This window comes from Pollicipes pollicipes, unplaced genomic scaffold, assembly GCF_011947565.3.
Source record: "Pollicipes pollicipes isolate AB1234 unplaced genomic scaffold, Ppol_2.1 Scaffold_4219;HRSCAF=4965_pilon_pilon_pilon, whole genome shotgun sequence".
Classification (NCBI taxonomy): domain Eukaryota; kingdom Metazoa; phylum Arthropoda; class Thecostraca; order Pollicipedomorpha; family Pollicipedidae; genus Pollicipes; species Pollicipes pollicipes.
In genome coordinates, this window is record NW_023596448.1 from 259,947 (window position 1) to 273,036 (window position 13,090).

Consider the following 13,090-nt stretch of genomic DNA (forward strand, 5'->3'; position numbering starts at 1 on the left):
ACCAACTGAGGCGGACAAATGTTACTGGGAGTTACTGGGACAAATGCTCGGAGCCACCGCCAGGCACATAACATTCATTGCATTTTTTTGAAGGGTACTCATCGTAATCACAACTTTTTGCTCGTTCTGGGAAAATGAAATAAGAACTTTCCGGATTGAGCCCAATCTCTTAAAGGGTGCGACGATGCCATAGTTAGTTAAATACTGCTCTTCGCATCACGAAACTACCAACTGTTTCGTGAACACTAGCCACTATCCTGAATACCACAAATAGCCAAACCCACGACTACGCATTGCTGTGTTAGCAGGCTATGCATGTACTGCTGTGCTGGAGTATTCAGTGCACCCCTTGCAGCGGTCAAGCCACGCAGCGCGCCCGGGGGCAGCCGCCGTTGGCGCCGCGCGGCTGCCGTCAGTCCGCGCCCAGCGCTCCCGGGTGCTCCAGCACGTGCTTCTTAAAGGCGAAGTAGGTGCCAACGAAAGTAAGCGGTACGGACACGCCAAACCAGAGCCCGATCAGCGTCAGTATGGTGAGGCATGACAGGGCTGCCGACGAGTCGTACGCCTACGGCACGCAGTTCAGCAGCAGCGGGATGCTGAACACGATCCTGCGGACGGGCGGCAAGCGGGGGCTCAGTGGGAGTACCATCGACGCATTCCACAGCGGCCCGACCCCACCCACGATAGCCACGGCATCCAGCGGAACAGACGTCTCACCCGACCCCTGAGCACAGTGATTTCTCTTCCGTGGACAACAGGCATTACCAATGACCACGATTACGTTGGCTGCGTTCACCCACTCCACTGCGATTGGGAGGAGAACTGAACGGCACAGGCTCCCGCACACAACGCATCATCAGCCGATTCAAACGTGGCAATTTTCCAAGCTCGGTACGTGTCACGCCCAAGTGTGTTTCCATCAAGTTCTAAATCTACAGCGACGCCGAAATCGCACAAATAGGATGCATGCATGAACGGTGCAAATTATGTGCCAGCGCGGCCAGTGGGCGCGGCCCGGCACCGACTCGTCCGCGCTGGCGCACACTGTGTGGAGAGAGCGACGGCCCGGTGCCGGCAGCGCGGCGGCAGCTGGGCACGGCTCACCCCAGGCACAGCATCAACGCCCGCAGCACGTCGAGTCCCCACTTTTTGCCGCCACTCCCCGACTTGTAGATTCGGGCGGACACGTAGCCGGCGGGCGTACCCAGGCAGACGCACAGCACGAGGCCACAGGTCATCAGCGAGCCGCGGTTGACGGGCGACAGGAAGCCCAGGCACGCGAACACTGCAGGGGCCGGTCAGAGGCCAACACAAGACGCTGATATGGACGGTCGGGGGCCCGCGTCGATTCTGGTGCAGGCGGTCAGAAGCCAGCGCCGGTGCTGGTATAGATTAGCGGCGCAACACAGGCAGGACAAAAAGCAGTTAATTGAGTGAATTAGGCAGTAGATGTTAACTTCTAGAATTAATTTTCAGTACACGATGAACGGCATATGTTTACGTCATTACATTATGTAAACACTTCCTCAAGAATTAAAACGGCCTTAACAGCAGCACTAAAACATCTAGGCCCCTGCTTATCACACAGCGCTGACCACCAAATCACAGTAATCCTCATCAAACGACAGGTGCCACAGTCCCGGTAATAATGCCACATCTTGAAAGAGCGCCAGGCGTGAGGACAGTGTCATTGCAGTGTCAACCATGGCACCGACAACCATCACCGCGGGGCCGGCCCGAATACGGCTGAGGCGCGAGGGCCACCATAGCGGCCGCAAGTCATCCACCGAGTGTGATGAGCGTCATGGAGAGCATCTGGACACCGGAGCCGATCAGCACCGAGAGCAGCGTGCCGTGCCGAGGCGGACAGAACACGTCGCCGTACACCATCCTCCAGCCAAACCCCTCCTGAGAGTCGTCGCCCGACTCGATCTTACGGGCAGCCTGCCGACTGTCAGTCCCCAGCCTCGGCCGGGGACGGCTGTCACTCCCTAGCCCCGGTCAGGGACAGCTGCCATTTCCCAGCCACGGCCAGGGACTGCTGTCACTCCATATTCTGATCCAGCCGGCCTGCGCACATGAACCCAGCTAACAAGCTGCAAGACCCAAGATGCCCGACAGCTCTGCTACACGCGGCCAACAAGCGGACCCAGAGCACAGCTGGCTGGCTGCCAGCAAGGCCCAGCACCCAGCAGAGCAGCAGGGCAATGCCACGGGGCGTGCCGCGGTCGCGCCGTCCACCACAGCAGCGCCACAGCATGGCCTGGTTGTAGCTGCACGAACCGCGAAATCTCGCAGCACGCTCAAACTGAAGAAATGACGAAAACTGACTCACACTTGAACTAAAGCTAAAAATCCAACCCCAAAAGAAGACACTCTGAACTAGATTCTGGTCTTGGAGGTGGTATACACGCTGGAAGCACTGGGCTGCCTGGAACACCTTCACTGTGCTGAAAACAATAAAGTACATCAATCATCATCATCAGCAAGATTAACAATGAACAAACTGTCACACAATGAATAGGTTATAGGACAACAATGTTACGTGTGCTCCAAGTATAACACAAAACAATGCTTTACTTACATCACATGACTGTTGATGTCAGAAATAAAGACCTCAGTCAATTTAGCTAACATGAACCATCGATATTACACCATTCAAGACCAATGCATCATACATCTACCCCAATGTTATACCAAAAGCAATACGGCACCCTATAATGACTGAATGTCTTGCCATGCATTTCACAGTATACTAAATGGTAGACACTTGCCCACAGGCGCCACGCTAAAATGCATGAATGAATGAGGACTAAAAGAAGACATGCAAATAAATGAGACAAAAGATGGTCACAAAAATTTCACATATGTTCCAATGTCAACTAAGTTCAAGCTTGAATGTCAAGGCTAAATAAGGAGGGTATGGCAGAAAAGAAATGAAGAAAAACCTGGCATTCACAGAGCTGGAGAGATGGCACAGCATTGGCCTCAGCCTTTTCGTTTTGGCTGCTAGGCTAGAAAAAGCTTCCAATGAAAAATGTGCCTCGCACAATCCGTGCCCCCGCGCCAGGACAGTGCTGGAGCATGCATCGAGCCACTCCTGTAGGCGGCCTTGTTAAGCTGGTAATCTGAAAAGATCACTACAATTAGGAAATTGGATTACTATGCAATACGATCGACATCTACTTCAAATGAGTAATGCATACTGAAAATATCTGCCAACAGGGTGTGCTTTAATAATTGTGCTAAGTGGCGATTCATCAGGAGTACAGACTACAGATGACATCCGGTTGCCTAACATGCCTGACACATGCGGAAATGCCCGTCATCCCAAAAATAAGCAATACAAGCTGTGGCCATGCACCCATGAACTCTGCGAGCTGTGAGCGTGGTGCATGACTGTCAGCAACTTTAGTGAATGATGAGCAAATTTAGTGTTTTGAAATAGTGGCAGAAGCATCCCAACGGTAATGGCATTGCCGGAATATGACAACTTGGTGCTCAGTTTAGTGCAAATCTGATTACAGTCCATAGAGTTCAGTGGTAGGTTGAGCACGTTGATGAAATCTGCAATCTGGAACAATGGATTAATTGTTGAGACTGATATCCCTGGTCCTGACCTGACTGGTAAAATTCATATTAAATTACATAGCTGTTTATGCAAGTGGCTACAACAAATAGCCAAGGTATATACAGCCTCCATGATGCCTCCATGAACTTAGCGAGAAAGGTAGGAGATGGGAGCAGACAGAAATATTTGAACTTCCTCAAAAATGTCAGAACAAAGTTACTCCCATATTTCTCACACAACATGGGTAGGAAATATGTCATTTGCAGGTGTTTGTCATCACTCACATTCGGCTGTGTATTGACAGTGTTGTTATCCCTGTCTATTCACTTTGAAAACCCCACCAACTCTGCCACACCCATCTAACATCAACATTTGTGCGCCAAACCTGCTTCCATGTGCCATACTTGGGCCTAGTCAATTACTCTCAAAGTTAACATGGTATATATTTTTCGTTGTGACAATAAACCACATAAACAAAACAATTTCGTAAACTGGTGGCAACCGTAAGCTCAGCTCATAACACTTGCACCCGCTGTTCAGCTGCCGCGCCCATCTGTTTTTCATTTACTGTGTTTTATTTTTGGACGCATTTTTGCCGGACATTGCTATAATTGCATGCCCATTCCTCAAACTGTGACAAAAACTGAAAACGACCGCACACCATACTCGAAACTGCATGCGATATTGACACGTGCATACTCTGAACTTATTGCTGCGATGTCGGTGATACGTCAGACATATTCGGCGTGAAGTGTTTTTAACAGATTGGGGGCGAGGTGCTTACGCGAACACAGTCAAATGATTCTCGTTTGTCCTGCGATCACCACACACAACACTCTGTCGAGCACCTCGCACCGACGCAAACAGGACACTGCCTAGGAGTGGGGAAAAATGCCCCGTCGACGAGTGCCGCACAACCCGAAACTGCTCACGCTTATGTTCGCGATACGCATTCAGCAGTAAAATCTTACTAACAGCTAATCATCTTCCGCGGACTGCACCACATGTGCATCATCATCGCCTTCGCGAATGTATCAGCGGCCGTGCTGTTTTGACCATAAACAAAAAAAAAACCACCCTGTAACTGCGTGGGGTTCTAATGATGTTTCTATGGCGTCATTAATCCGAAGGCGATTTTGAAGTTGGCTGTAAATAAGGCTTTTCGTACTTTGCGGGCGTGTAACTCAGGAACCAGAGCGTTCCGGGCCTTAAAAAGGGCATAACCGTGAACTGCATCAAAATGTCTTCAAGATGGCTATTTCATTTCAAAACGCCATACAAAGATGGAACATTCCATTTAAGGATACTTTATGGTAGGTATTTCTTGGAAACTTAAGATCAACTTATAATGCTTAATTGCATTAAAAATAATAGAGACATCTCCCTCTCACACCTGGACGCAACAGTGACTCTGAGACTCCGCACCAGCCACTCACTCACACCTAAACGCAACAGTGGCTGAGACTCCGCATCAGCCACCAGCCATCACATGGTCCCAGAATAGACTCGCCGGCTGACTGCAGGTGCCGGTGCGGCCGGCCACTGACGCTAAAACGGCCAGCCACGACCAGCTCTCATGCAAAAAGGCATTGTGGCAAGACCGAGTTGAGTGCGCTATTCCACTCCCCGCACGCAAAGCACAATTTTCAAGTATTAGGGGACCCGAACACGCTTTATAAGAATAGCTCAAGGGATGTAAATCACGCCGCTGTTGGACTCCATTGGTTGATTTTGCCAACAAAGCTGCTTAGGGGCGCAATTTCCTATTGAGTTGTGGCGATTCAGATATCGAGTTATGAAAAGAAAGCGGGCCAAATTTTGTGTAGAAACCTGTTTTTCTGATTAAGATCTGTTTTATGTCGTTAGGTAAATGATCGACCTCATTATACCAGATCAAAGGCAAGCTTCTCGTAAGAATTGCACGTTTTCAGCTTGACACCATCATTCATGCTTTACGGCTTACAACGTCATACATGCCTTGTGGCGTACAACAGCATACATGCCTTGAGGCTACGCCTTGTGGCGACATAAAACCTAAACAGGCGTGTTTTATGTTCAATTCTGAGTACAGTTATGTTCATGTGTTTTGAACATATGTCTATGATGTTTGGTTCTGTTAATGTAGCAATGTCGGCCGCCGCGCGTTCGGCGGTATCGTCGGTTACCGCCCGCCGCGCGTTCGGCGGTACCGTCAGTTACCGCTCGCCGCGTTCGGCGGTATCGTCGGTTACGAACGCGGTACCGTCGGTTACCGCCCGTCGCGCGTTCGGCGGTATCGTCGGTTACCGCGGACCGGCCGCGCCAAGTCGTAGATCGCAGCGCGCTATTCCTAAAAAAAACACTGAAAACCACTGCTCGAAAAACATAAGCTAGCAACACGAATGTTTCGTAGGTTGCTGGTGACTTAAGCGCGATTGCATAACATGCTGGAGAGGCGCTCTCGAAGCACATTAGGAGGATCGCATCGACCCCCTCCCACCGTCAGAGCGAGGGCTAATGTAGATGCCATTGATGTAAGGAAGGAGTCGAGATGCATATGCCAAGCATGTTAGAATGAGGACATACGGTGCTCTTGTTCCAAATGCACGACATTTAGCAAGCCTGCGGCACGTTTCAATGATTTTGAAGTCTAAGAAATGCTATCGTGTTACCTGCATTAAACCCTGCTCAGGCTCCCGAACCACGTTCAAAAGCTTTAGTAAGAATATAATCCCGTTAGCATGATCTGACACCTGAGCCAGTAACGACCAAATTTCTTCAAATGCACGCTCTAGTACTTTCTGGTCGGTTCACTCGCTTGCGTAGGAACTTTCTCAAGTGGGAATCTTTCACACCCTCCCCCCGCCCACTTAAAAATCGTTCCTACGCTCTTATTAAAGCACAAACGACTTGCGCTGGTCATTGGTCATAGCTCAGTGAGTGAGCCGAACACATGCAGCGAAGCAGTACCTATTTTCTGGCACACGAAGGATCGCTGGATCATTCGCCTGAACATGCCATTTAAAACGAGTATCCCTCCAACGGATTGCGTGCTTGACTGTCATCTGACTTTCACTCACCCCGCAAGGGCCCGCCGCGCAGGGATTGTTCTCCCTGATGGCACGTCACTCACCCCGCAAGGGTCCGCCGCGCAGGAATTGTTCTCCCTGATGGCACGTCACTCACCCCGCAAGGGCCTGCCGCGCAGGGACTGTTCTCCCTGATGGCGCGTCACTCACCCCGCAAGGGCCCGCCGCGCAGGGGCTGTTCTCCCTGATGGTGCAAACATGCGTGTTGTCCACGGCCAAGCTACCGCAGGAGTACATCTCCTGGCACTGAACGTGGAGAGTGACGCTGACCTTGGTCCAGCGCATCGAGTCCTCGTTGTTCCCAGCTGAAACAGAGGCAACGTGGCAATGTTTCAACGGCAGCGGTTCAAGTTCCGGCACGTAGTCAGGTGTCGCGAGATGCTGAGTCCTTCCAGCTCAGCTCAGTTCAACTTGGCTCAGAAGCACTGGATTCGAAATTCAGAGATCCGAAGACCCTGGTCCGAATCTCAGCGAGTCCAGGAGAAAATTCGGTTTAAGATCAGTGCATGGCTGAAAGCCAAACGTCATACATTCCTTCTTAGTGCTTCATAACACCGGACGACGGCTGGAAAGAAAATTGGCAGAATGTTGTGTACGTGCTAACAGACTTAAGATGGTGCTCCTCACACCTTTTCCATCCGTGCATCCAATACCTGGTCTCAGCCCTTCCGTAAGAGCAGTCCGCTGTTTGTAAGGCAACCTGCTGTTAATATGCTGCCAGTGGCCCCAAGCCTGTTCCGTTCTCCGGGACGATTTTATTCCTGAATCTTTGGGTATCGCAAGCGCCTGATTTTACCGACGTTTCCGTCTTGGAAAGTTCCGGAGGCTCCGACATCTGCAGCAAACTTCGGTCTTGCATGCATACTTGAGGTAATTTAGATGGGTGTCCCACATTCATATGGGGATTAGAACTGAAACAGCCATCTTGAAAAGCTTTTGGTGCTATTTACAATCCTGTCCTTAAAATATAAGCCCCTCCAGTTTCTGAGCTACACGCCCGCGAAAATGGGAAAAATACATTGGGGAGAGTATTTCAAAGTCACCTTGGCATTCACGAGTGGCGAGCAAAGACAAAACTATTTTTTCGAGGTTCTCATATCTGGCGGTGATGAAGTATAAAACATGCGCGCTACACATAAACGTATATATCTGTATATATGTACTTGCACATCATGCTTATTGCCGGACTCCATATTTTTATAAACGTCTTTATAACATGCAAAGATGTGGCATGAGCAGCCTTTTGGCAATGCAGGATGTTTGGCACGCAACCATACCAAAAGGTCGAATTAAGCCAAGTACAATTCCGCCCTCCATCCATGTTCTTACCTACTAGTGTCTTCTACTTGCCGCCAGGGCGCGGAATGCTCGCTTTCATTTCTGGTCCAGTACACCGTTTTCGTCGCACTTGCGCCAGAGATGCAAAAATAACGCAAAAAGAATCGCGCATTGCCAGGCTAATACGATAGGCGTTGATCGTAAATTTAGGATTAATTTTGTCGTTTGCTCATGTAAATATGTCGAATTATCGTCAGTTTCGCGGACCATTGATATCGTAAATTCACGGTCGTAGTGCACCGACTGATGTAAACTGGGTAAATGACGTACCGCAGACGCGAATAAGCAAATGGTTACAGGTTTCGCAGCCTTTGACACGCCATGCCAAATGAGGAGGTCGAATTCGTGCGACGTTTTGTATGGCGTCATAATCCCTGGACTTTAGATAAGGGGCATGAAATAGTCTGCAAAATTCACATGCGTCTCGTTCAAAGAACGAGAGGAGTTGAAGTCTTCAAAAGACGTAACTATGAACTACAGGAAATAATAAAAGATGGTACTAGTTCTGCCCCTTTTTCATTGTGTGCTTGCCTCTTTATCATTCAGTGTAACACGTTTATTTAAGTTACCATACTCGGCTAAACGCTTTTTTGACCCGTTTAGAACGCTTTTCTTAGAGAGAATGCTCCACATTTGAAGACAATGAAGCAGGACATCAGACATGATGAAGTAAGCTCACTTGTATCCACTGGTATACTTTTATGTGGAAAGACAGCCCTACACAGCACAATTTCTCCGTTTAGTAAATTTGCTCATCAGTACGTCTTGTTTGGTTCGAGTATCGTACATTGCACAACATTGGTTGATGGCGAATGGGCGGCTGATGCATTTGCAAATCATGAATACGAACGCTGGCTATGAACGACTTGACAATTATATTGTTCTTGGCCTTGATCGCCACGTGACTAATGAAATCTTAGGATTTGGGTCACTTTATTATGACGTGATGGATGCCTGGGTGACCTTGAAATGGTTTTCTCGAAATAGTCTGCACATCTTCGCGGGCGTACCGGTCAGAAACTAGAGGGGTTTAGGTTGTAAGAAGTGCAGGGCCTTGAACTGCACGGAAAATCTTCAAAATCCTTATTTCAGTTCAAATCACAGGCATTGTGGAAAACCCCCTTTAAAATGTTTGATTGCAATTCTAAGTTACTTATTTACTAACAACCACCTCCAATTTTCATCACCTAGCACAAAACGTGATTTGTTATTAAAATTTGCATAGCTTGCTCGAAATTAATTTTGCCAACTGACGTCAACCATGATTCGAAATTATACTCACGGACGACAGATCTGAACGGCTCGACGATAATATTCTTCTTGGCCTTCAACAATCCATGAACTATGCTGTGACAGGATTTGAATAGCGTTGCTGTGGCATAATGCCTGCCTGAATGACCTTGAAAAGTCTGCACGAAAAAATATCTGCACATCTTTGCGGACGTGTAGTTCAGAACCTAAAAGGTGTTAGGATTTCAGAAGGGCCGGGCTATGAAATGCACCGAATAATCTTCGAAATAGCCATTTCACTTCAAAATTCCGTACAACTGTGGAATAAGTCCCTTAAGTATTGTTCTCCGCATACTCACGCCGTTCAGCTTTGTGCCGAAGTTGCGCCTGCGTGTTGATGACAGCTCTCGCCATTGGTTGGCACGCTGCGGGAAAAGGAATCTAACAGCGGGATATCACATAAAACCTTACCCTGACAGGAAATTAAACCGAAGACCTCCCCCGGCAGGAACGACGAACATGCAAACTCGATGTGCTGGAGATTTGAAGCGTAAACCTTCCTTTGGTTCATACTGGAACCAGACAGCGAAATGCATCGCGGAATTGAACCGGGGACACATCCCTCCGTTCCGCCTTTCGTGAACACATCTAGCGGCCGTCTCCGCGCCCCGCTGCTGGGGGGTCACCGCTCACCGAACTCTGTCGCGCCCCAGCCGGCGACGTGGGCTGCCTGGCCGTCCAGGTCGGAGACCGGGCCTGGGAACTCGGGGATGCACAGCGGCTTCATCACGGCTGTAAATGGGAAGGATGGTCACGAATAATACCTGTATAGGGTAATAGGACAGGGTATATGGTTGACCCACACGCCAGTGAGTGGCTAGTACATAATGTGAAGCTGACTAGACAATAACTATGAGCACAGCAAATTAGAGAAAAAACATCGAGTACTACGCCCATGACCTCAAGGCTCACATCATAAATGCAGACAGACATTAACAACACTAACAAAACAAACTTTAACATTAACAACCTAACACAGCACAAACACATTTCAATGGGGTTTTTAACTGAAATAGAGATATTGAAGATCATTTGGTGCAGTCCACAACTCCGCCCTTCTGAAGACCTAAGCCCCTCCGGTTTTTAGGCTACACGCCCGCAAAGAAGGGAAGGCTTTTTCGGGGAGAGTCCTCCATGTTCGCCATGGAACTCATGACGTCATATTAACCTCATTCAAATGTTGCCATTGTATAAGCCATACAACGATCAAGGCCAAGGCAAATATGTTAGTCAAATATTTATCGGTGGATAATTCCCCCTAACATGCTCACTGTTGGCAGACATGCAAGCACGGCCAATGGAAACAGAGGTTCTGATGTTGCGTAGCGTCTCAGGGGAGGCAGCTCGAGGCCCAGCTATGTTCGTGCTAATGAACATTTGCAGTTGGCGCGGTAGACATTGTAAGGGCTGCATCACCTCTCACGCCGCGAACTGGCGGCAGTCATGGGGTTTTGTAATCTAGACGTGGGAATGAGCAATGTCTGAGGTAGGTTCCAGGTACAGTCTTCCAGCCGATATTCACACGAAGCCGGCTGCTTCATTTGTTTCGAAAATGCCCAGTACACGTCGTTGAACACCGTACTGTTAAGTGATAGCAATCTAACAGGTCACACAGGTCACGTGAATATCCAGAAAACACAGGCTCCGCAGGAAATGGGCCTCGGTCTCCAACTTGAGTGCTGTCGTTGTTGACCACTAAACTATTCCGCCTCCAAACCTATTTCGTCCCGAGGACCTCGCGGACCAGGAACAGGTCAAAAGGCAAAGGTACCACCAGAGTTGTAGTTCCAGCTTTCCCGCACTCGAACTGCCGCAGGAGAGTGGCTCTCCTGTTCCGTCGTACCTCCCGCAGTGCGGCGCACTGGCTCACGAGGCCGCACACCCCCGGATGGCCCGCCGGGTCCACGCAGGTCTTGCCTCTGTCATTTTCAAAAATGGCTGAATTGTGCGAGTTCCAGGTCAAGAATTCATAACACCAGCGCAGTGCTAACGGCACCAATGAAAACCATTTTTAGAGTGGCGTTATATACTTGAACTGCTATTCCGGACGGCTGGGACAGACGGCCGACTCCGTCTCCACCTCGCGAGTTTTCCGCAGGTTTCACCGAAACTATCTGGACCAGGCCGTTGACATTTCACATTTCCTCCACATTTATGCTCGCATTGCAACAAACCAAACAAGCAGAAACTGCGTGGGCAGTTTCTGGTGGCATTAGTGCCTTGGTGGAAGGTCTCTCATGGTATTTGGAGGAGCCTCAAGTAACATTTCCCAATCATGCCTCGACGGTAATCTTTCTGAATTATCACACTGCCTCACGCTTACAGTCATAACTTTCTGGATTATCACACTGCCTCACGCTTAGTCATAACTTTCTGAATTATCACACTGCCTCACGCTTACAGTCATAACTTTCTGGATGATCACACTGCCTCACGCTTAGTCATAACCGATGCCCCCGATACGTAGCAAGTTCCAACATCAGCATGAATAGAGGAATCATATAACAGATTAGTATGGTGGAGGCAGTTCCAGGGACTCAAAATGAGTTTTTGAACATTGCAAAATGCGTCACGGTCCGTCAGTGCAGCTATAGAAGGGATACGTCTTGGAAAAGTTTCGGGGAAAATCGTGTATATCCACGATTACGATGCAATACAACTGATAGCGTATGAACAGTTATGCATATTTAAAGCTGGAGGAGGGGTAAAACACGATCGATCGCTGAGACAAAACAGGACGTTCCCAGGGATAGGGGTAAGCTGGCTTCATGTGATCTGAAACAGGAAGATCTAAAATAATACGTTGCAGACCATCCTTCATTCGGTGCAATAAACAGCATCTAGAAAGACCGTGGACCAGAGGAAATGCCAGGAACAACAAAAGCGCGGCTAAAATGGAAAGTGCCTACGGCCTAGAGAGTTTCACGTAGGTCACATAGTCACTTATCACATGTCACTGAGAACATAGGCCACACGGAAACACCCAATGGCCTGTATTACATCCCATGGATGTAACTACACAGGACATGTTCAAACAGCACCACCAGCAAATGCCTGGATTGAATTAAAAGCATTGGCCTTTCTTGCAGATCCAATACATGTCTGTGAAATACATGGCAACAAACCAATCCAGGTTCCTGCATCTCAGGCCTTCTCTGGATATTACGTAACTTTACGCTTGCAATACTTTCTGCTATATACATACGCTGATTTGGAATTTATCCAGAAAGAAACCCGCAGATAAACACCTATTACCAATACATGCCATCGATCTCATCAAAGTTTCAAAACAGACCCATGGAGGGACGAAATCGGCGCAATAGCTGGTAGTCAGCTGTTCCAGAAGCTCGGGTGTGCAAGATGGCCTTTACGTAGCGTACTGACTCAGACGACCTCGTACTGCCAAGTCACATTTGAAGGGATAATCAGCTGTCCAGCGGCAGGTTCTAGAATTGGGGTCATTTGTGGCGCATTCATCTGTTACCAAATACTAGGCCTCCTTTCTGTTACTTTCCATATGGCGTGGCAATGACGGGGCTGGCTGACATGAAGCATTATGTGTACACCCGTATTGAAGAGATTTGAGATATAAATCCAACATTAAAAGAACAGTTTTGAATATTAACACGTGCCCGGGTGCCCGGCTAGATACCCTCCGGTCGAGTGGGAGGAGTCAATTTGACCCCCCTAAGATCTCGGGAACTAAGAAAGCTAGAGACATCAAATTTGTAGAGTGTCTTGACCTGTACGTGAACTCACTTAGGTCAAAGTTTGAGTTTCCTACATCTTGACCTTCAGGTCAAATAAGGTCAAACAAGGTTGA

At 48.6% G+C, this 13,090-nt stretch overlaps 1 pseudogene; it reads right to left on the reverse strand.

Moving 5' to 3' along the window:
• Positions 1 to 412: 412 nt before the first annotated feature.
• Positions 413 to 9,994, reverse strand: LOC119095645 (transmembrane 9 superfamily member 2-like; annotated as a pseudogene).
• Positions 9,995 to 13,090: the final 3,096 nt, after the last annotated feature.